Source organism: Ochotona princeps, chromosome 13 (genome assembly GCF_030435755.1).
Source record: "Ochotona princeps isolate mOchPri1 chromosome 13, mOchPri1.hap1, whole genome shotgun sequence".
Taxonomy (NCBI): domain Eukaryota; kingdom Metazoa; phylum Chordata; class Mammalia; order Lagomorpha; family Ochotonidae; genus Ochotona; species Ochotona princeps.
Window position 1 is genome coordinate 8077629 of NC_080844.1, and position 22686 is coordinate 8100314.

The 22686-nt window shown below is 47.5% G+C and overlaps 1 pseudogene; it reads left to right on the plus strand.

Moving 5' to 3' along the window:
• The first annotated feature begins 3391 nt into the window (after nucleotides 1-3391).
• Nucleotides 3392-3483, plus strand: LOC118759483 (U6 spliceosomal RNA; annotated as a pseudogene).
• Nucleotides 3484-22686: the final 19203 nt, after the last annotated feature.

Sequence of the window (22686 nt, forward strand, 5' to 3'; positions counted from 1 at the left end):
CAGCCAGGACATGAACTGGTGCCCATGTAGGACCCTCTGAGTCTTGCAAAGTGAGGATTTTTGCATTGAGCCATCATGCCAGACCCCAAAATAAATAATCTTTTAAAAAATAAAATGACATTGCTAATAGTATCTGCCTTCCAACATTGTTACAAAGTTTGCACGGTATAGGACTTGTGAAGCCCCTAGGGCTGTGTTAGCCATTGCTATTATTGCTGCTATTATTATTGCTATTGTTATTTATATTACTAGTGATGTTAATCATTTTAACAGTTGGTAATTGGATAATGAGGAAGTTATGAAGGTATCACCACATGAGTAAAACTAAATCTGCTGGCTTAGAGTCATGAAGTTTGCAGTTAACCAGGATCAAGTTTAGATGCAGCTAAAAATGATGGTTAATTGACAGTGAAAACTAGTGCTTTATACTTTCAAGGGGTTCCATAGATGATAATAACAGTGATTGGAGTTCATGAACCATCTGCTCTGTGCCAGGTACTCTTGGAATTGCTGTAAAAGTAGCATTTTTAATTTTGTTAACAAATCAAAGAAGTGGTCTTGCTGTTCTGTGGATGGAGAGACTCCACCTGCTTAGAAACTTAGTCCTAGATAGACTCAGTCAGTGCCACCCCACCCCCTGTCAGCCTGAGACCTGGGTTAAAGGCCCTGCTAGGGAAAGTCCCTTCCTTGCCACGTGGTGCTCCTTCCCTTCTCCTACTCTGCATCTGGAGGTCCAGTGTTCCGTCCATGTCACCTAGAGGCCCCAACTGTTCTTCCTGTTCTCTGCCCACACCCCAATTCCCAGCTCGTGCACATATGCCAGCTATGCCGTAAGACTCTGCCAACTGTCAAAACTTGTAATTTATGGTCAGGGATAGGCTAATGCCTTATTCCTCTTTGGGTCGTTCATTTTAGAATGGGATTGGTGACTTGAGGTTTTGTTGTCGCAATAATTTATGACTACTATTGCTGCTACTACTGCTACTACCACCACCATCACCACCATCCCCTTCTCCTCCTTTCTGTCTCTCTAAGTAGACTTTATTTTTGGAGCATTTTTTTACTTTTTTAATTTTGGAATTTTATCATACCATTCTGTGTAGTCTGGGATTCCCCTCACCCCAATTTCCACCCCCTGATTTTTCCCATATTGTCACAACAGTACATTTCTTTATAAGGAGTTAAAAATCCAACATATATGCTATTTAAGTGTGCCCCAACATTGCTGGCACAGGCAATATCAGACAGTCCAGCATCCCATTGTCTAGATACGTCCAACACTTTTCATTGGCAGGCAATCTTTTATTTAGAAGTAGGGATGCATGTTACATTATGTCTTCACATCTGGATATGGTAGTCTCTATTACTCCATCACTATACATTCCAGTTTGCATGATGGTTTCCTTATATTTGAGAGAACATATGGTATTTGTCTTTTTGCAATTGACTTATTTCAGTGTTCTCTAGTTGGGACCATCTAGTTGCAAATTGTAGGACTTTATTCTTCTTAATGGCTGAATACTATTTCATGGAGTAGATGTACCACGGATTCTTTAACCACTCCTCTTTGGACTTTAGTGAGGAGGTCTTCCCCTTTGCCATCTTTGATTATGATTTACTCCCTTTCTTTCTGATTTTAGCACATTCATGAAGAGTGTTTCTAGGGTTGGCTTAGGGTTGATGTATTCTAGTTGCTGTTTACTATGAAAGTGTTTAATTTCATTCTTAAATACAAATGAGAGCTTTGCTGGGTACATTATTCTTGGTTGACAGTTGTTCTGTTTTAGGATTTGAAAAATGTTACGCCATTCTCCTCTCTTATGAGAAGTCATCAGTGATGCTGATTGGTTTTCCTCTAAATACAGTCTTGTCTTTGTGCTTGTTTCAGAATTCTTGTAATCGTTGGAGGGGAGCTTTAAGACAACATGTCTGAGTAAGGTTCTTTTTGGGTCAGATCTGTTTGGGGTTCTATGTTCTTCCTGTATTTGGGTTGCCTTTATGATCTCGGTGTTTTAGAAGTTCTCCTTTGTAAGTTCATTGAATACCCCCTGTAATACTGTCTCTCTTTCCACTCCTTCAGGAAGACCTATAATTCTAATATTTGAATTTTTGATGGCATTGTTCAGTTCTTGTATACATTTATGGCTCTGTTCAGATTTCCTTCCAGATGCTTAATGAGTTGTGTGTTCTTGTTTTGGTAGTCTTCTGTTTCTGATATTCTGTCTTCTGCAGGATTCATTCTGTTGGTCAGGCTTTGTACTGTGCTTTTTAACCCAAGTATTTCATTTTGGACTGGTTTTATTTCTGTGATAATGTGATTTTTATTTTTTGAAATTTTTTTTAAAGATTTATTTATTTTTATTGCAAAGTCAAATATGTAGAGAAAAGAGGAGAGACTGAGAGGAAGATCTTTCATCTGATGATTCACTCCCCAAGTGACTGCAACGACTGGTGCTGAGCCAATATAAAGCCAGGAGTCTGGAACTTCTTCCAGGTCTCCCACATAGGCGCAGGGTCCCAAGACTTTGGGCTGTCCTCTACTGCTTTCCCAGTCCACAAGCAGGTTCCTAGATGGGAAGTGGAACGTGCAGGATTAGAACCAGCACCCATATGGGATCCTGGCACGTTCAAGGTGAGGACCTTAGCTGCTAGGCCACTGTGCCAGGCCCAGCAAGTTTTTTTCTTTTCTTTTCTTTTCTTTTTAAAGATTTATTTTATTTTTATTTGAAAGTAAGATACATAGAGAGGAGAGACAGAGAGGAAGGTCTTCTGTCCAATGATTCACTCCCCAAGGGGACACAACTGGAGCTGAATTGATCTGAAGCCAGGAAGCTGGAGCCTCTTCCAGGTCTCCCACATAGGTGCAGAAACCCAAGACTTTGGGTCATCCTCGACTGCTTTTCCAGGCCACAAGCAGGGAGCTGATTGGGAAGTGGGATTGCCGGGATTAGAACTGGCACCTGTATGGTATCCTGGTGCATGCAAGGGGAGGACTCTAGCCACTAGGCTACCACGCTGGGACCTCTTGGCAAGTTTTCTCACAATTATTCAGCTACACCTGTATGTTGTAGAGTGCTTCCTATGTTGTCCTTTAGTGGTTTGATTTATGTCCTTGATCCACTTAGAGCTGGTTTTTGTGTAAAGTAAAAGGTGGGGGTCTTATGTCTTCCTGTAAACAGATACCCAGTTGTCCCAATGGCAGTTGTTGAAGAGACCAACTGTTTTTCACTGGGTTATTTTCTGTCCACTTGTTGAAGATTAATCAGTTGTACATGTGTGAGCTCACTTCTGGGTTTCTATTCATTCCACTGTTTTTCTTCTGTTTTATTTTAAAAAAAAGTTTTTTAAGTAATTGGCTGGAAAGTATTTCCTGTTTTCAAGTTGTAGAGTTGTGCTAGCTTCGGCAGCACATATACTAAAATTGGAACGATACAGAGAAGATTAGCAAGTTGTAGAGTTGTACACGTGTTTTTCTACATTTTTATACTAATAAGTCGTGGATAAAAGCAAGCCATGGTGTGTGGGTCCCACCTTGCCCACTGTTTGTGTAAACAACGTTTGGTTGTAACACAGACATGACCATTTGCGGTGTGCAGGATGTGGCGGTTTTCGGGCAACAAGTGAATAGAGGATTGTGGCAGAGGTTGCATGGCCACAAAACCCCACATTTTACCAGTTGGCTGATTCTTGTGTTAAAGCTTTTGTTAGTCACATCTTCTGAGTCATAATTTACAGTTTTAACTGTATGTAATTGTACTTTGCAAATTTTCCATATGATTTCCCCTCAAGTCTGTTCAGTTTGCCTAGAACTGAGGAGCACATTAAATGTTTTTTCCCTGCCTAGGAAGCTTTTCCTTTGCACATTTACATGCCGTGTTAGCTGTCAGTGAAAGTTATGACTGTTGTATATCTGCACTGTAGATTGTATCCTTCCTCATGCAAGTGTAACCACATTATTCATTTAATACATTGAGCCTTGAACTCAGCTTTGCCTCCTGTGAACTTGATGAGACTCAGCAGTATTGGGGGTTACATGTGCCTGCTCTCCTCGTGAATCCTTTGTTCTATAAGTCCTAATGATTTAGTGTGTCTCTTAAAAACATCAGATAGTTGGTTTGTGCTTTGCCCCCTCCTCCTGTTTGTTCTTTTCCTATCTTGGGAGGAGTCAGTTCTGCATAGACCTATTGGGTCTGTGTAGTAAGGGTGCATGTTTATTCCTCTCCCATTTTCCTTGTTTTCTCTTGTAATCTTGTTACAGTCATTCAGTTACTTCCAGGAAAGTGGGCAGGCAGCTCACTTAACTACTACCATGTATTTCATCTTCATCCGCTGGCAGGGGAGTGAAGAACTCCAGTTTCTCATGCCCATTCCCCCTTCAGATACAGGATGGGATGTGGTTCTGGGGCACTTGGCCATGTGTCTAAAGGTTCAGTCTGATCTATTTCCATTCAGTCACCTTTGCTTTATCACAAGCTGGTTCTCCCTGTTCCTTGTCTCCCAGCCTCACTGTCTGATGAGATCAGGGAGGGGAAGTGAAGTGACCTGGACTGCAGCAAAACCACACCTGCTGTGTGACTCCAGGTAGGTCAGGTGTATACATCAGGCATATTTGCATGTGCATCCTTCTGTGAGAGCTGGAAAGTCCTCCTTCAGACGTGCTTCACCTGTCACCTGGTGTGAATGTGGACAACTACCTCTGCTGCCAGGGTAACCTAGCCCATCTCTATCCAACAGAAACACTATCGAGAGGGTTCCCATGCCTCCCCCTCCTCCCATCCCTACGCTTGTGTCCTGCTCAAGATGAGACCAGCTGTATCTGTCAGATCTCAGAAGCATCCTTTAGATTTTGGTCCTGCTCCCACTATATCTGAAGATGATTTTCATAGTCTGCATTTACATTGTGGCCCCCCTGAAGTCCTTATATATGTTGCCTTCTAAACCTTTGGCATTATTGGTCATTTCTGTATATCCAGGAGAAGTCAAATGTAGTATTTTATGTCCCTCCCTATTCTAGAAGAATAATATTTTCTTTTAAATTTCTTTTTAAAAAATGATGAGTTTGATGCATAATTTGACCATGAGTCTCAAACCAGCCACCTTGTGGGGATCTGCTAGTTTTACAAGACAGAAAGCTGATCCCCATTTCACCTGGTGACTTCTATGCTCGGCACCAATCCGCAGCATTTGTGGAGGCTGGAAAGTGTGTTCAGAGGGCAGCCATTGTTTTTGTGTTGCTTGTCATCCTCCACTGGTCTCTTTGTGACTGTGCTCTGCCTGGTGCCTGCTGGAGTGATATGCAAAGCAGTTTTTGTTGTTTTTATGAAACACACAACTCATTACCATGCTCTCCCATGTCCTAATGACTGTTTTGTTTCATTTCAAATACTGATTTGCCCTTGCTGTGAAGGGTGCAATTTCAAAAGTCAGAAATGCAGGGGTGAAGAGTGTGGCCATTACTGATGGTCACAAAGCAACAGCTCCATCATGGGGAAGTTGTAGCCCTCCATTAGGAGTTTCCTTCATGTCCCAGGTCTGCCTGTGTTCTCTGTAGTGTTGATAGTTGGGTTGCTTAAAGTAACCTAATGAGAGTTCTGCCTCCAAATTCTAGTAAAGATGGAAGAAGCACAGTGACAGCACTTGGCAAACCTTGACAGAAAGTGAACAGCAGGAGTCTGGAGTTATAAGAGTGGGCAGATGGGAGCAGAGACAGGATATAGGTAGGGTGGAGGCAGGCAAGTGGTCCTGGGTTTTCATTTGCTTGCTTGTTCCTTTGCTGAGTCTCTTGGTCTGTCCCAAAGGTAGATCTGCACTGCATGTATAGTGTGGACACAGAACTCTCCTTACAAGGCCTGAAGATTTCCAAATAGAGCAGACATGTTCTTTGCTGTATCATAAGGTAAAGAAAATGAGAACATGCATTTTTTTAAAGATTTATTTATTTTTATTACAAAGTGAGATATACAGAGAAGAGGAGAGACAGAGAGGAAGATCTTTCGTCCGATGATTCACTCCCTAAGTGACTGCAACGGCCGGTGCTGCGCCAATCTTAAGCCGGGAACCAGGAATGTCTCCCACACAGGTGCAGGATTCCAAAGCCTTGGGCCGTCCCCGACTGCTTTCCCAGGCCACAAGCAGGGAGCTGAATGGGAAGTGGAGCTGCCGGGATTAGAACCGGTGCCCATATGCGATCCCGGCGCATTCAAGGCAAGGACTTTAGCCGCTAGGCCACGCTGCCGGGCCCGAGAGAATATGCATTTTTATGGGAAGTTACACAATTGGATTTTAGACAGTCACTCAAGATAATCTTGATATTCCGATTACAGTTTATTTGATAGAAGTTTGATCAGATTGATAGGCCCAGTGCAATGGCTCAATAGCTAAATCTTCACCTTGCAAGTGCCAGGATCCCATATGGTCACTGGTTCATGTCCCAGCTGCTCCACTTCCCATCCAGCTCCCTGCCTATGGCCTGGGAAAGCAATAGAGAGTGGTCTGAAGCCTTGGGACTCTGCACCTATGTGGGAGACTGAGAAGAAACTCCTGGCTTTATATTGGTTCAGCTCTGTCCATCTCGGCCATTTGAGGATGGAAGATCTTTTGAACTTTCCTTCTCCCGTTAAATCTGATCTCTTTTTCCCATAAAAAGAAATCTGTTTTTTAAAAGAGAATAAGTCAGGCATTATTACATATATCGATACGTAGATGATGATATGATAAAACATTGTGCAATCCTTGTGCATCTTGCAAAAGGAAAACCAGTGATTATTGATAGAAGTTATAAGCGTTCTAGAGTTGCCCAGTGCAAGGTGACTGAACTGAATGTAGTGGCAAAGTTTTGAGAAAATACATGGTAAACGAAAGGAAGACAAATCGTACAGATCAGCAGTTGATAAAATAAAAGACTGAAAACCCCAGTGATTAATCCATTGCACAGATGTTAATGGGATGCACCTCTGCTCCTTTGGGGTTATTGTTAAACCCATTTTCAAGAAGGCTAAGAAACCTTAAAGTTGTGAATGAATTGAAGAGTAACCACTTGGTTTTTAACAATGAAAAGGTAATATGAAAGCTTTTCAGAAATAAAGTTATCCACCCAAGGGAGAAGATCTGAAACTACATCTAGTATAGTGAGGTACATGGACCCTATGTGCCATGAGACAGGGTGACCAGTTTTTTAAACCTTGTTTTGTCTGGACCAAAGAAAATCCCTAGGTTCCTTTGTTCAATATGCAAGTTTTGCAAAAGGAATATGGCTGATGTAGGAAGCATTAAGTCAGTGGAGCCTCTGACTGGCAGCACTACAGTGACCGACAACTGCCATGCCAGTTCTGCATTGGACACAGTGCTCCGCAGCAGGAGTGGCAGGAATCAAGAGTGACCAACAGTGGACCTGGAGGTGGTATGTCCAAGGAGGGGATGTGACCACTGAGGGACAATGTGGATTCCTCACAGAGGAACTTCATCAGGCAGAGAGACTTGCCGGAAAGCATTCTGAGGGCAGAGCAAATCCATACCCTCTGGGGAAATGGGGCTCAGCCTGGTCTCCTGCCTTGCAGAATTGTTGGTTCACGAGTGGATCAGCCACACTGCAGAAGGTGTTACTGAATGGATGGTAGCAGCTGTGTGAGGAGCAGACAGCCTTGTCTTAAGAGAAGGAACTGGGATTGCATTGGCCTAGCGCACAGAAGGGGAAGCTGCAGTGTTGGCTGTCAGATGCTCTGCAGAGGAAGAAATGCAATTCAGTTATTTACTGATTCATGTGCCATGATTAGTGGCTTTGCCATGTGGCTACAAAAATGGAAAGGAATGGTAAGGTTATTTGGTCCAGGGATTACTGGCTAAAGTAGACTCATTGAATCTCATGAAATTCACATTACCCATGTTTCAGTCTGCTGAGAGGGTAGTACTCCTGGAGAGTGTTAACCAGAGCTAAGCAGATAGGGTTCCATTAATTACAGACCACCCAATAAAGGAAAGAAAACTGATGAAATTGAAAGGATATGAGTTTCATGTAGCAAAGCTCACACTAAAATAGCTTTTTTAAAGATTTATGTATTTAAATCATTGGAAAGGCAGATATAGAAAGAGGAGATAAGGGCAAGCTCTTCCATCCCCAAGTGGCCATAATGACCAGAGCTAAGCTGATCTGAAGCCAGGAGTTACTTCCAGGACTACCATGTGGGATGCAGGTACAGGTTCCCAAGGCTTTTGGTCATCCTCTACTTTCCCAGGCCACAAACAGGGAGCTGGATGGGAAGTGGAGCACCAGGAATACAAACCACTGTCCATATGGGATCCTGGTGTATGCAAGATGAGGATTTAACCTCTAGGCCATCTGCCTAGCTTCAAAATTACATGTATTTGGGCTCGGCAGCGTGGCCTAGTGGCTAAGGTCCTCGCCTTGATCCCATATGGCCGCTGGTTCTAATCCCGGCAGCTCCACTTCCTCTCTGTCTCTCCTCCTCTCAGTATATCTGACTTTGTAATAAAAATAAAATAAATCTTAAAAAAAAAATTACATGTATTTTTTTTAAATGTCTTTTATGTTGATTTTATTTGAAATGCAGTGTTAGAGATATCTTCCTTTTCCTAGTTTACTCCCTAAGTGGCCATAACAGCTGCAGCTGGATATCTCCAAAGCAGTGAGCCAAGAGCTTCTTCTGAGTCTCCCCTGTGGATGCAGGAGCCTGAGAACTGTGCTAGCCTCCCCTGTTTCTGCAGGCTGTTATCAGGGAGAATCTGAAGTGGAGCATCTATGACTCAGACTGGTCCATATGGCATGTCAGCAGTGCAGGAGGAGGCTCATCCTGGTATGCCACCATGCCACCCTGACCGTGCCCCACGCTCCCACCCAATTCTATGTTCAGAAAGCACTGGAATCCCTTGAAGTTATTCCACAGGAGAGAGAGACTACATCAGTTTCAGTGTGTGAGGAAGGCACCATCAGGCTGACCCTATTCCCCATTCTCAGGTTTTAGGTGTATTCCCAATGGCACATACAATGAAAATCCATTTCTTGCTGAAGCCCTAGCCTCCAGGATTGTGTCACAGCAGCCGACCCCAGGCCTGTACAACCTGTGCCATGAAGGGGAGACTGGGCATGCACAGGATGTGGAGATAATCGTGCACAGGCTGCTACAGAAGTTGGGTGGAGTGGAGGAGGCAGCTTACGTCAGGAGAGGCCTGCTGTACATAATGCATGGGGTGGCAGCTCAGCAGGTGCCTCAGTTTGAATCAAGAGTGCTTAGTCAAAGAAAAGGGGAACCCACAGTGTCCTGGAGGTGGCCAAGCCCTTGTCCAGGGCCCAAAGGCCATGCCTCTTCCTCCATTCCTGGTTCCGTAATGAAGCTCTTCCACTGGCTGGGTGCCCTCCCTGGTTCCTCTTTGATAGGATCTCAGGTACTGAAGACACTCTGGTCATGGCTGGGCTCCAGTATGAGGAGGCTGGAGGCAGCACATGAAACTGTATGAGTTTCATTGGTTTCAGTGGAGGTCGGGGCTCAGAATAGAACCAACCCAGCAGTTGCAACCACCAGCCGATCGGGGTGATGGACTGTGGCGGGCACTGTGCTTACTAGCAGTGCATGTAGGAGCCTGGACTGGGAACACCTCAGAGTTTCTTTGGGGATTCCCCTGAACAAAATGGAGGAATCAAAACATTAATCAAGAAAAGATGGAAGATGGAGTAGATCAACCAACCACCTCAGCTATATGTTTGCAGCGGAAAACTGGACAAGGGGAAACTCAAAGATGGACTATGTCAACCAGTGGGCTCTGCACCAGTCTCATTGTACCTGGATTGTTGCTGATGATGTGTTGGAGCTTCTAATTGTTCGAGGTGATGCTCTGCTGGCTCTGCCCTCGGACCTGAGAGGGCCTCCCTAAGAGGTCGTTGAATTTGGTCAATGGGACGCTGGACTCTATGTATGGTGTATGCTTGCAATGAGGGAATCCCAGAACAACTTGAGCTGTGGCTATGCAACAGGATGGAAGAATCCACCGAGGGGGGAGGGTTTGGGGTGAAGGGGGGAGAATCCCAGTACCTATGAATTGTGTCATGTAATACATTGTAATTAATGGAGAAAAAAAAACGAAAAAAAAAAAAAGAAATGTGCACAAACAAACAAAAAAAAAGAAACTGTATGAGTTCTGCTTTGCTGGGGCTGGTTTTAGAGTAGAGGGGCTTCTGTAGGAAGATTTCTGTGTCTAGATCATTCTAACTGGAGTTAAGTGGAACCTCAATGTGGTTATTTGTAGCTCCCTACTTGCTTGGGAGCCTGAGCATTTTTGTATGTCCATTAGCTGTTTGAATTTGTTCTGTTGGAAAATGCTCATTTCCTTGGCCCATTTCTTCTTTTTTTATTTTTAAAAGGGTGTATTTTTTAAAAAAAAAAAAAAAAGAGTTTTTGTTTTAGTTGGAAAGGCAGATTCACAGAGAGAAGCAGAGAAAGATCTTCCATCTGTTGGTTCACTCCCCAAGCACCACAATGGCTGTAGCTGAGCCAATCTGAAGCAAGGAGCCAGGAGCCTCCTCTGGGTCTCCCATATGGGTGTAGGGCCCCAACACTTTTGGGCAATCCTCTACTGATTTCCCAGGCCACATAGAGGGAGCTGGATGGGAATTGAAACAGTAGGGACATGAGCTGGTGCCCGCATGGAATGCTGTTGCATACAAGGCAAGGGTTTCAGCCATTGAGGCATCTTGCCACACCCTCCTTGGTCCATTTCTCTAAAGGGTTGTTGGCTTTGCTGTTGTGCTTATAGCATTCTTTATAAATCCTGGATATTATTCTGTGAAGCTTTTCTCCCATTCTGTTGATTGATTGCCCCTTTGCTTTGTTGATCTTTTTTCGTGCTGTAAGACACTTCTTAGTCCCATTAGTTTTTTTTATTTCACCGACCGTGTTTTGGGTAACTTTTCTAAGAAGTCTTTACCAATGCCTGTATCTTGTAGAGTGCTTCCTGTGTTGTCCTCTGATAATTTGATTGTTTCTGGCTGTAGATTTAGGTCCTTGATCCATTTAGAGTTGATTCTTGCATAAAATGAGAGGTGGGAATCTTGTTTCTTCTACTAGTGGATATCCACTTAGTACAACAGTGATTGTTGAAGAAACCAACCTTATTCCCTTGGTGATTTGTGCTGAAAGATTATTTGTACATGTGTAGGTTCACTTCTGGGTTTCTGCTCTGTTGCATTGATCTTCTCCTCTGCCTTTGTTGTTTTGCTGGCCAGTGCCTTTTAATATATCTTAAAATCTGAAATTAGGATTCCCCTAGCTTTATTTTCATTCTTCAAGATAGCTGTGGTCTCTTGTATTTCCAGATGAATATTTGTATCCTCTTTACCAACTCTGAGAAGAATGTTATTGGGATTTTGATTGTGATCATATTGAATCTGCTTTTTAATTTTGTGGTAACGTGGACATTTGCTGATCCAGGAGCATGGTAAATTTAATCCATCATTTCATATCTCCTTCTATTCATGTTTATTGATTTTCCTAGTAGAGGTCTTCCTAGTGTTTGCTTAGGTTTAGTCCAAGGTATGTAAAGTTCTTCTGCACTACTTCTGACGGGACTGTTCTTACTAATTCTTTTTCAACCATGGAATTGTTTTAATATGGTGAAGTCATTGATTTATGTTCATTGATTTTGTACTCTGTGACTTTTCCAAATTCTCTTATGAGTTCTAGTACTTTGATTATTGAGTCTTTGGTTCTCCTATGTAGAGAATCATGTCATTGCAAACAAGTAATTGTCCTTCTGTTCCAATCTGAATTCCCTTGATTTCTTTTTCTTGCCTAATTGCTCTAGAAAGGACAGTACTGTGTTAAATCGCTGTGGTAAGAGTTGACATCCTTGTCTAGTTTCAGATCTCAATGAAAAAGCTTCCAGTCTATCTCAGTATGATGCTGGCATTGGGTTTTGTGTGTGTGTGTGTGTGTGTGTGTGTGTGTGTGTGTATTGCTTTCAATGTGTTATAGAACATTCCTTTTATGCCTTTCCTGCTTAAGGTTTTTAGCATGATATGGTGGTGTAATATGTCAGATGCCTTCTCTGCATCCAGTGAGATGATCATATGGCTTTTCTTCTTCATTTTGTTGTGGCAGTGTATCACGTGTTGATCTGCATGTTAAGCTATCCCTGCATGGCAACAATTAATCCCACCTGGTCCAAGCAAATGGTCGGTCTGATGTATTGTTGTTGTTGTCTGTTGGCTAGTACTTTGTTGAGCATTTTTGCATCTATGTTAATCTGAATGTAGTTCTCCTTAAGTAGAAAGTCTCAAAATTCAGTAGAAAGTCTCAGTAACTGAATGGGTGAGGCAAAAGAAAAAAATCTCAAAATTGGAAGATATTTCCTACCACAATGTGTAAACAATTAAAAAGGTGGAAATGGATCTGACTGAAGCATAACAAGTTTTGGGGGTTTTTTTTAATAAAGAATTAAGAGACACTACTCAAAGGCCAATCATGAGAGTCGTGGGAGTTACAGAACACTCAAAGAGAAGCTGGGTTTAAAGATATATTCATTGAAAAAAATAAATGGAAACTTTCCTAATCTGGAGAAAGAATTAGGAAGCAACACAGAGCGGGGCACAGAACTTCCAGTAGGATTGAGCAGAAGCAATCATGACCATGATACATGATAATCAAGCTCTCTTTAGTCTAACATAAGGGAAAGATTTGTAAATGTACATGTGGAAAGGATCATTTAACATTTAGAGAAGCCCTAACAGACTCACAGCCAACCTCTCAGAGGAAACTACAAGCCAGATGAGAAAGGAGTGACATATTGAAGATATTAAAGGGGAAAAAATGTCTGCCCAGTATAACATACCAAGCAAAACTTCTCCTTTGTCTTTGAACATGAAATAAAATTCTTACACAGTAAAGGAAAGCTCAAAGAATTTGCTTCTTCCAGACCTTCTCTATAAATGATGCTTAAAAGATGTCTTCTCCACAGCAGCTGAGCAGGGGTTTGGAGCTGGGACTGGCTCCTGTGGCTCAGGGACTCAGCATCTTTCTGCACTTTCTCACTGCTGTCTGTAGGGGGAGTATGTGAGTGCTGTCCTCATGTCACAGAATCGCTGCTGCACCTCTGGACATTGCATGCTTGTAGTGAGGAACTCTGCCAGCCACAGAGTGTACAGGTTTATACATGAGCTGGAAGTTGCAGGTCTCACTGCCTGTCAGTGAGTAAAGGCTGCGCTAAAGGGACTGCACAGCCTAACACCACGTACATAGAACACTGAGGGTGCCTGGCATATACCCCCTCCTTTCTGCCCACAGGGACCCCAGTCGCAGCACGACTGCTGAGGTCAAGTAGCTCACCCCCTTCACCAGCCAGGGCATGGAGGAGCTGGAGTTGGAAGCCCAGGCTGAATGTCTGCAGGTGGAAGCCAGTGCTTACGTCTGAGGAGAAGGCCTTTTGGTGCCAGGAGGTGTGCATGCTCGTGAGGAGGACTTCAGAAAGTGGGACCTGGAAGCCTGGCCTTTTTCCCTGCCCCCACCTGTAGTGATCCCCACAGGAGACCCCTGTTGGTCAATTCTGTGGGTGTACGCCTCTGAGTGATTCATACAGGTGAGATCCCACCCAGATACTGTCCTGGATTTGAGAAACTTGATGGTGCTTGCCGATCACATGGCCATCTAAGATGCCAGCTCCTCTCTCGGGGGTGTGCTGTGTGGCCTGCAGGGCAAGTGCTTGATCGCTCTCAATGCTTACGACCCTGTATGTGCTTTGAATGGATAGGTTTGATTTTGGGGTTAACAAAACACTGAACACAGAATAGCCATGTGCTTATCATTCTTACACAATTTCTCTCATTCGAGTAGTGGGTAGTGTAGAACTTGGCATAGTTGTTACAATGAGTGAGCCAACATGGCTGTATCATTATGATGATGACTTAAAGACTTCTGTATTTTGAATGGCATAGTTATGGGGAGACAGAGAGACCTTCCATGCTGGTTCACTTTGCAGATGGCTGCAATGATTTACTTTTATTTGAAAGACAGTTTGAGAGAAAGGGAGAAATAATGACCCTCTGCTATTCACACTAATGGCTGCAGTGGTCAGAGCTGAGCTGATGCAAAGCCAAGAGCCAGGAGCTTCTTCCAGGTCTCCCATGTGGGTGCAGGGGCCCAACGACTTGAGCCGTCCTCTGCTGCTTTCCCAGGTGCATTAGCAGGGAGCTGGATTAGAAGAAGGGCTGTGATATGAACTGCCGCCGATATTGGATATAGCACTCCTGCAGGCAGGCAGAGACTTAGCCTATTGCATCATAGGGCAGTCTCCAGAGCCTGTGTTTTATTTAGCAAGACCGCTAGGGATTGAGAGACCCATTACAAGTACACAAAGCTGCCACCCTGCTTTGAAGCAAGGGCAGCCTGACTTCCACTGAGGTCCCCAGCATTGGAATACCGGGGACCGTTTCAGGATCTCACGGATGCCAGAAAACTTCCTTCAAGAAAAAGGCCCGGGCAGCATCTACCTGGACCTTGACATGCAGCAGGGACAGACCTGTGGTCCCAGCGAGAGGCTCTGTCCCCCAGGGAAGCTGCTGGGGTATCACCAAAGTGACGACAGCTGGGAAGAGCGAGAGGAGAACTTGATGACAAGACTGGGTGTTTTAAAGACACCATGCATGGGTATGGATGTGGTACTGCTACAATGAGGACTGATGGCAGTTGGTGGTTGTTGAGTCCCACTCATCATAGCCCCAGGCCAGGCCCTCCTGTTGCCATCTCCTCTCTATAACCCCATGGAAATCCGCAGGTTACCAGGAACCCATGCCATGTGATCCTGGGCAAGCCACATCCTCCTTTGCAGCTGTGTTTTGCATATCTGTCGAATGAAGTCACCTTCCCTTGCAGTTAGGGCCTGGTAACATGCCAGGTGCCCAGCCCTTATGTCTATACCTTCAGTTGCTCTGCTGCTGCCCACCAAAGGGAGCATCTGGAGTGGTTGGACAGTGTGCACCTTGCGGTCACATTGCCTCCCTCAGGCCCAGATGCTTGTCAGGACAATTTTCCCCCTGGAGCCTGCTGTAATTCCTAAAGCTCCCAGGTGGGGGGAGCCCGTAAACCAACCTGCAGGATCCCTTCCTTCCTCTGGCTCAGGGTCCATCACTGTGATGGGCTAGTCTAGATGGCTCCCTGCACACCAGGCCGTTCCCATGCTTCTCCCCTTTAGTCCTCACGATGATGATGGTGCGGTATCATGCCTAGTCTATTTTCTCTTGCTGCAAAGAAATACTGGAGAACAAAGGTTTCTTTGTCTCAGGGTTCTGTGACTGGTACGCATCCCCATTAATCCCTCTTGCCCAGCCTAGGGGTTGGGTCTCAAGTCAGCCTTCTGGGGCTATTTCTGGCAGGGAGGGACCCTGCCTGCCGCTCATCATGGGACTAGGAGTGGAGGGCTTGAGCCACGTTCTCCACCCTCTGTCCATTTCCCTGCCTGTAAACAGAGGTGAATCCCAGCAGGTCTCTGAGGGCAGCTGGCTCCGGCCACCTTAATAGCCTGTAAGACTCAGGTCCTCAATCCTGTCCTGCCCCTCTCCCCAAGTCTTCTTGAGGAGGTGGGTAGGTGGCTTCCCTGTCTGTGAGTGGCCTCTAAGGGGACCCATGCCTGGAAGCCTGCATCCCCACATCTTCCAGGCTTGCTGCTACCAGGTGGCATGGAGGTGCCGTCCACATGAATGGAGATGTCTTGGGTACTGTGTGGAACCCAAGGGGCAGCCGAGGGATGGGGGGAGCACTTTCCCAGGGCTCTGGAGTCACTGCTGGAAGAGGCAGGTGGCACACTCACCTACTTCTCTCTTCACTGGTTTGCGAACATTTCTGTCCATGCTAATAACACCTTGCTTTTCCCTAGTCAGCAATTGCAGACTTCCCAAGCAGTGTCTTCCGTGTTGGACACAGAGCTTGAATATTTAAAATACATAGTTTTAATTTGTGAGACAAAATGTCAGAGCCAGTGAGAGAGATGCTTTATCTGTTGGTTGACTTCCGAAATGTCTGCCAGAACCAATGCCTGGGCCATGCAGAAGGCAGGAGCTGGGAACTCATTCCAGGTTCCAGTTTTTGAGCCATCATCTACTGCCTCCCATGTGGAACATTAGCAGGAAGCTAGAGTTGGGAAAAGCCAGCCCTGTGGCCCGCAGAAGGAAACCAGCCCTGTATACCCGCTGCAGGCTGCTGACCCATGCCCGTCTGACTTGTAAGCTAACAGATTTGTTACTCCAGGTGCTAGGTTTGTGAGAATTTCTTACTGAGGCGTGGCCATGGGTGCTCATTTCTACGGAGTGTGTCCTGGAGCACATGATGCACCATACAGCATGCACTCCAGTTACTGCTTTGGTCGCTTGAAGCCATGCTTGGTGTAGGGGCATGACATTAAATCAGGAACAGTCTCCCCCTAGTGGCCGCACCTGACACTGCCAAGCAGACGAGAGCATATGGTGTAAATAGGGTGTTTTGGGCAGGGAGAGTGGCACTGACAGTTCTCATTCAAATGAGCTGTCCAGGTGGGTATCAGGTGTGGTATTTAGATGATGCCCATGCTCCTGCAATTTCCCAAATCTATCTCTTTCTCTCTCTGACTTTAAAGTAAAATAAATGGCCTTTTTTTAAACAAAATGTGTCAGTAGTTAGTGTGACAATAGCATCTTTTTATGGAGCTTGGAGACCCTTGAGTGTTCTGAGGGTGTTACTGGAGTGGTTCTGATACTTCTGAGACATTGTTGCCTTTTCCAAAGTCTTAACTAAGTCCACTTTAATGCATGCACAGGCCCTGGTACATGGTACAAAGCTTGTTCAGGAGACTGGTCCAACCTGTCCTGCTTTCCAGCCTCTGTAGAGGCCCTCAGTGTCCTCTCTTGGCCTAGATGAGGTGGCTGTCATGTTCCCCATGTGCATGTGGGCCTGCCATCAACTGCACAGATGTCAGCAACTGAGGAAGCCCAGTTCCAACACATGCACTCCAAGGTCAGACACATACATTATGATTTTCCCTGCCGTCGGGGTTTGAGTGCAGCCATCTAGTTAGGGAGTCCCCAAGAAAAATCACCTGAGTTGACCTCAGACTTACTTGTGCATGCAGGGTCATGTTCAGACATCACCTGCAGCAGCCAGTACACAAATCAGTGGATGCAGCTCCCTGGTCAGTTCCGCCCCAAGCCCCATCTCTCGTGTGAACTGATGGGTGCTGCAGCCTAGCCCAGGCCAGCCAGCCACAGGCCTGTCTTCACACATACCAGTGGGTGCTGTGGCCTATTCAGGGTGACTCCCCATAATCTCCACCAGGTCAGCCCCCAGCCCCAGTTTTTGCATGTGCCAGCATGTGCTGCAGCCTAACCTACTCCGTCATGCATCCATCTGGCTCGTGTGCACAGTCATGAGTGTTGCATTTTAGTTCAACCTGGCCTGTCTCCAGACCAGCCCATCCCCAGTCCCAGCTCTCATGCTCTCGTGCTCACCAGTGGAAGCAGCAGCCCCACAAATGAGTCACTGAAATTCGCCTACCAGGCCCACTCCTACTGCTGGGTCTTTCATATGTCAATGAGTGCTGTGGCTTAGTCTGAGATGACCTACCCCCTGTCTTGGCACTGACCAGCAGGTACTAAAACCTGTCTCAGCCCAGCCAACTGCAGTGCCAGCTCTTGCTGGCAGATGCAGCAGCTTAACCCAGCCAGGCCCCTGCCCTCCCCACCCCAACACCCTCATGTGAACTGGTGGGTGTTATGGTCAAATGCAACCTGGCCTGAGCCCCGTTGTGGATCTTGCTCATGCCAGTGTGTGCTGTAGACTGGCCCAGCTCAGCCCACCCCCAGACAAGGCTCAGACATAAGATGCTGGGTGCTGTGGCAGGCTAAGAATATCCTGTGCCTGCCCCTGGCTCTAGCATTTAATTATGGGAGCTGCAGCCTAGCAAAGGAATTCCCCCAAGTTCTCCTACCAGGAAACAGCAGATGGAAGACTTTCTTTCTCTCTCTCTCTCTCTCTCTCTCTCTCTCCTGTCTCATTATATCCCCTCTTTCTCTCAAACTCTGTCTTTGAAATTAAAATCTTTTTTTAGATTCATTTCCTTATTGGAAAGCAGATTTACAAAGAGAAGAGACAGGCAGAAGGATCTTCCATCTGCTGGTTCGCGTACCTAGTGACAATCCAAAGCCAGGAGCAAGGAGCTTCTTACATTTCTCCCACATGGGTGTAGGGTCTCAAGACTTGGGCCATGCTCAACTGTTTTCCCAGGCTGCAAGCAGAGAGCTGGATGAAAAGTAGAGCAGTCGGGACAAGAACCAGCACCCATATGGGATCCCAGCACATGCATGTTGAGAATTTAGCCACTGAGTCATCACATTAGGCCCAAATAAAAATAAATTTTAGGGCCCGGCGGCGTGGCCTAGCGGCTAAAGTCCTCGCCTTGAACGCGCCGGGATCCCATATGGGCTCCGGTTCTGATCCTGGCAGCTCCAGTTCCCATCCAGCTCCCTGCTTGTGGCCTGGGAAAGCAGTAAAGGATGGCCCAAGTCCTTGGGACCCTGCACCCACGTGGGAGACCCAGAGGAAGTTCTTGGTTCCCGGCTTCGGAACGGCGCAGCACCGGCCGTTGCAGTCACTTGGGGAGTGGTGAATCATTGGACGGAAGATCTTCCTCTCTGTCACTCCTCCTCTCTCTGTGTATCTGACTTTGTAATAAAAATAAGTAAATCTTTTTAAAAAATAAATAAATCTTAAATAAAACAAAACAGAAAACTATAGGCCCTGACATAGGTTGGGGGATCAAGAAGTGGGGGTTGGGAGTCACAAAGTGTGTTCTCTGCTGTTGGTCCTGGCCTGGCGCCATTGCCGGTGGGTTTCATTGAGACACTTCCTGTGTACTATCCCAGAGCCCCCACCTGTCAGTGAACCAATGCTGGACCTCTGCTAGGGGTACTGGTTTGAATTTTGGCTGTTCCACTTCCAATTGAGCTTCCTGCTGATGCACCTAGGAGGGCAGTGAACAATGGCCCAAGTGTTTGGGGCCCAGTACCCACAGGGGAGACCCTGGTAAAGTTCTTAGTTCCAGTCTGGGTCAGCTCTGACCACTGAAGCCATCTGCAAAGTGAACCAGCATGGAAGGTCTCTCTGTCTCCCCATAACTATGCCATTCAAAATACGGAAGTCTTTAAGTCATCATCATAATGATACAGCCATGTTGGCTCACTCATTGTAACAACTATGCCAAGTTCTACACTACCCACTACTCGAATGAGAGAAATTGTGTAAGAATGATAAGCACATGGCTATTCTGTGTTCAGTGTTTTGTTAACCCCAAAATCAAACCTATCCATTCAAAGCATATACAGGGTTTTAAGCATTGAGAGCGATCAAGCACTTGCCCTGCAGGCCACACAGCACACCCCCGAGAGAGGAGCTGGCATCTTAGATGGCCATGTGATCGGCAAGCACCATCAAATTTCTCAAATCCAGGACAGTATCTGGGTGGGATCTCACCTGTATGAATCACTCAGAGGCGTACACCCACAGAATTGACCAACAGGGGTCTCCTGTGGGGATCACTACAGGTGGGGGCAGGGACAAAGGCCAGGCTTCCAGGTCCCACTTTCTGAAGTCCTCCTCACGAGCATGCGCACCTCCTGGCACCAAAAGGCCTTCTCCTCAGACGTAAGCACTGGCTTCCACCTGCAGACATCCAGCCTGGGCTTCCAACTCCAGCTCTTCCATGCCCTGGCTGGTGAAGGGGGTGAGCTACTTGACCTCAGCAGCCGTGCTGCGACTGGGGCCCCTGTGGGCAGAAAGGAGGGGGTATATGCCAGGCACCCTCAGTGTTCTATGTACATGGTGTTAGGCTGTGCAGTCCCTTTAGCGCAGCCTTTACTCACTGACAGGCAGTGAGACCTGCAACTTCCAGCTCATGTACAAACCTGTACACTCTGTGGCTGGCAGAGTTCCTCACCACAAGCATGCAATGTCCAGAGGTGCAGCAGCGATTCTGTGACATGAGGACAGCACTCACATACTCCCCCTGCAGACAGCAGTGAGAAAGTGCAGAAAGACACTGAGTCCCTGAGCCACAGGAGCCAGTCCCAGCTCCAAACCCCTGCTCAGCTACTGGCCCTGTACACTCCCGGGTGAGGCAAGCTGCATCCATACCCACTCCCCCATGCCAGGAAAAGAAGCTTCCAGGGACCAGGCACCAAGCAGTGCAAAAGCTCCAAGTAAATTCAGCGACAAAGGCAATGCAAAATACCTGGTGTGGCCAAATAGGACTAAAGCCCCATCCTGCAGCCCGATTGTGTCCCACCCACACTGGGCACCTTAGGTGCACTGAGGCTGGTGGGTTCTGCCTTCATCTCCAGCCTCTTCACCCACATATTCCGAGCACCCACCACAGGGCATGAGACTGGGCAGTGGGGACCTTTCCTGGGGCACCAGAACTCCTTCACTTGTCCACCTCCGCCAGGGAAGGGGGCTGAGGCCCCCAGGCTGTGCCCCTGCCTTGCCAGGCAGCTACTAAGGGGTAGAGTCGTCCTGCAGCCACACTCACTGGGCAGGACCCCGTCCACACATGGGTACCCCCTCCTCCCCCATCCTGGGCATCTGCCCTCTCCAGTGTGACCCAATACATGCCAAGGGAGTGTGGGGGAGGAGGCAGAAAGACGAGATAGTGGAGATAAATCATTTTAATGAAATACTTTGAAGTCAAGATTAATGATAAGTATCAAAAATCCTGATCAAGTAGGACCAGACTCCCTGCCTGGCAGTGACCTGGCACCAGCCGCTGAGACTGCTGGCTCCTGCCCAGGGAGAGCCATGGGGCAGGGACCAGCAGCAGGCCAGAAGTCCCGGAGCTGGATTTCACAAGAAGTCCTTTCTCCTCCCTCTGGCCTCCCTACCCTTGCCTTCTACAGAGAAAGCCCTTGGCCCTGGCCTCCAGACCCTCCTAAAACTGAGAGAAGCGGGCGGGGGGGGGGGGGAGGCAGATGGCTGCAAGCCTACCCCTCTCAGTTCGCTTAGCCCCCTGGGGGTAGCTCCCAGGGGAGGGGAGAGTGCATGGAAAATTCCAGTCCTGGCAGAGGCTCTGTGTGTGGGCCTTGCTCAGGCCTGGGAGGCAGCCCCATCCACGCCCTGGCAAAGACAGAAACCTCTGCCTCCAGGCCTTACCCCAAACCTGGTTCCTGGACACAGCTCCTCACAGATGGCCATGTCGGGCCACACCCCAACCCGGTCACAGACTAAGAAGCTCTGGAGACCTTAGATTGGTGGGCATGCCCCCTCCCTGCCTCAGAGTGCCCCTCCAGATCCCTGACCAGCCAGCAAGCCCTGAAAAGCCCCATGGAAAAATGTCTGCGACAGAGCCCAGGCAGATGAGCCACCAGGGAAGCCACCCTGTGCAGAGAGGCTCAAAGGTTTCAGGGCACATCAGAGGGAGCCAAGCAGCCAGGAGTGCCCGGCCCAGTGTGGGTGGGCATGGCACACAGCACAGGTAGAGAAAGATGAGCGATGAGGACAAGGCAAAGGCATAGGGGAGGAGGCAGGAGAGGGGTGGGCAGAGAAGGGCTGCTGCAAGGTACAGGAAGCTTTGACCAAGGGACAAAGGAGAAGAGAGGGAAATAGCGCCCACTCCACCTTGGAGGGACTCCCCCTCCCCGATACCCACAGGGCAGGCACACCTAGGGGAGGGGCCTGTGCAGAAGGCTCATGCTCCCAACCTGCCTGGCAGCATGCCTCTGGAACATGAACACGTGAGCCTCACAGCCTCTTGTGACCTGGAGGGAGCCAGGGAAGGGGGAGATAAAGGGAGGAGGCAGCCCCCAAGCCCCAAGGGCAGGGACTAGGGGCTACACACCTGAGCTGGCTGCGGACCTTCGCTGGGGACTGACCGAGGGCTGGAGAGAAGCAGGTGGGATGGCAGGGGAAGCAGCCAGCTTGAGAACCCGGGTTGCTGAGCAGAAACACGTTCTTGTTAGCTTCTGGCAAAGCACAGGGAGTTGGGCTGTGGGGTGGGGAGCACTGGGGGACACAGGCTCTCACCCCACCCCTGGACTGTGTCTCCCAGCAGACAGGCTGCGTGGAATGTAAGGCATCTGGCAGGTGCCTTTACCACCCCTGGTTTCTGTGCACACCTCACCCTGGACCAAACCCTGCACCCCAGCCAGGCTCCTGGCGCTGCCCAGCCTGCTCAGCACAGAGCCAGAAGCACCAGGGGTTACCCCTTCTTGCCAGGGCGCCCCAATTTTCAGTGGGGTAGAAGAAGCACCTCAGTTCTTCCTGGGGGATCTGGATGAGCCTGACGTCATGTCCTTCCTCTCCCTTCTGCCTCCCCACTCCTTAACAGTGCCACAGTCCTCATCATGGCAGGAGCTTGGGACACCTCCATGTAGCTCCGGGAACCCCATTCGCAAAAGCACACAAGTAAAGGGCACAGCCTCCCCAGCGCAGTGTGGAACAGAGGGCCAAGGGATTGGAAGGGGTGTCGGGACTGCCATATGGGCTGGGGCCATGGCCACTCTGCAGAGCAAGAGCTGAACCCTTTCAGGGAGTGTAGAAGTGGCATTTGTTCAGTGCTAACTTGGATCGTTCAGGACTCTGAAGGAGGCACCGCGGGCAACCTCATTGTACAAATGGGTAAGTTTAGGCTCCACAAGGTACAAACTCCAACCTCAGACCACTAGACTGCAAG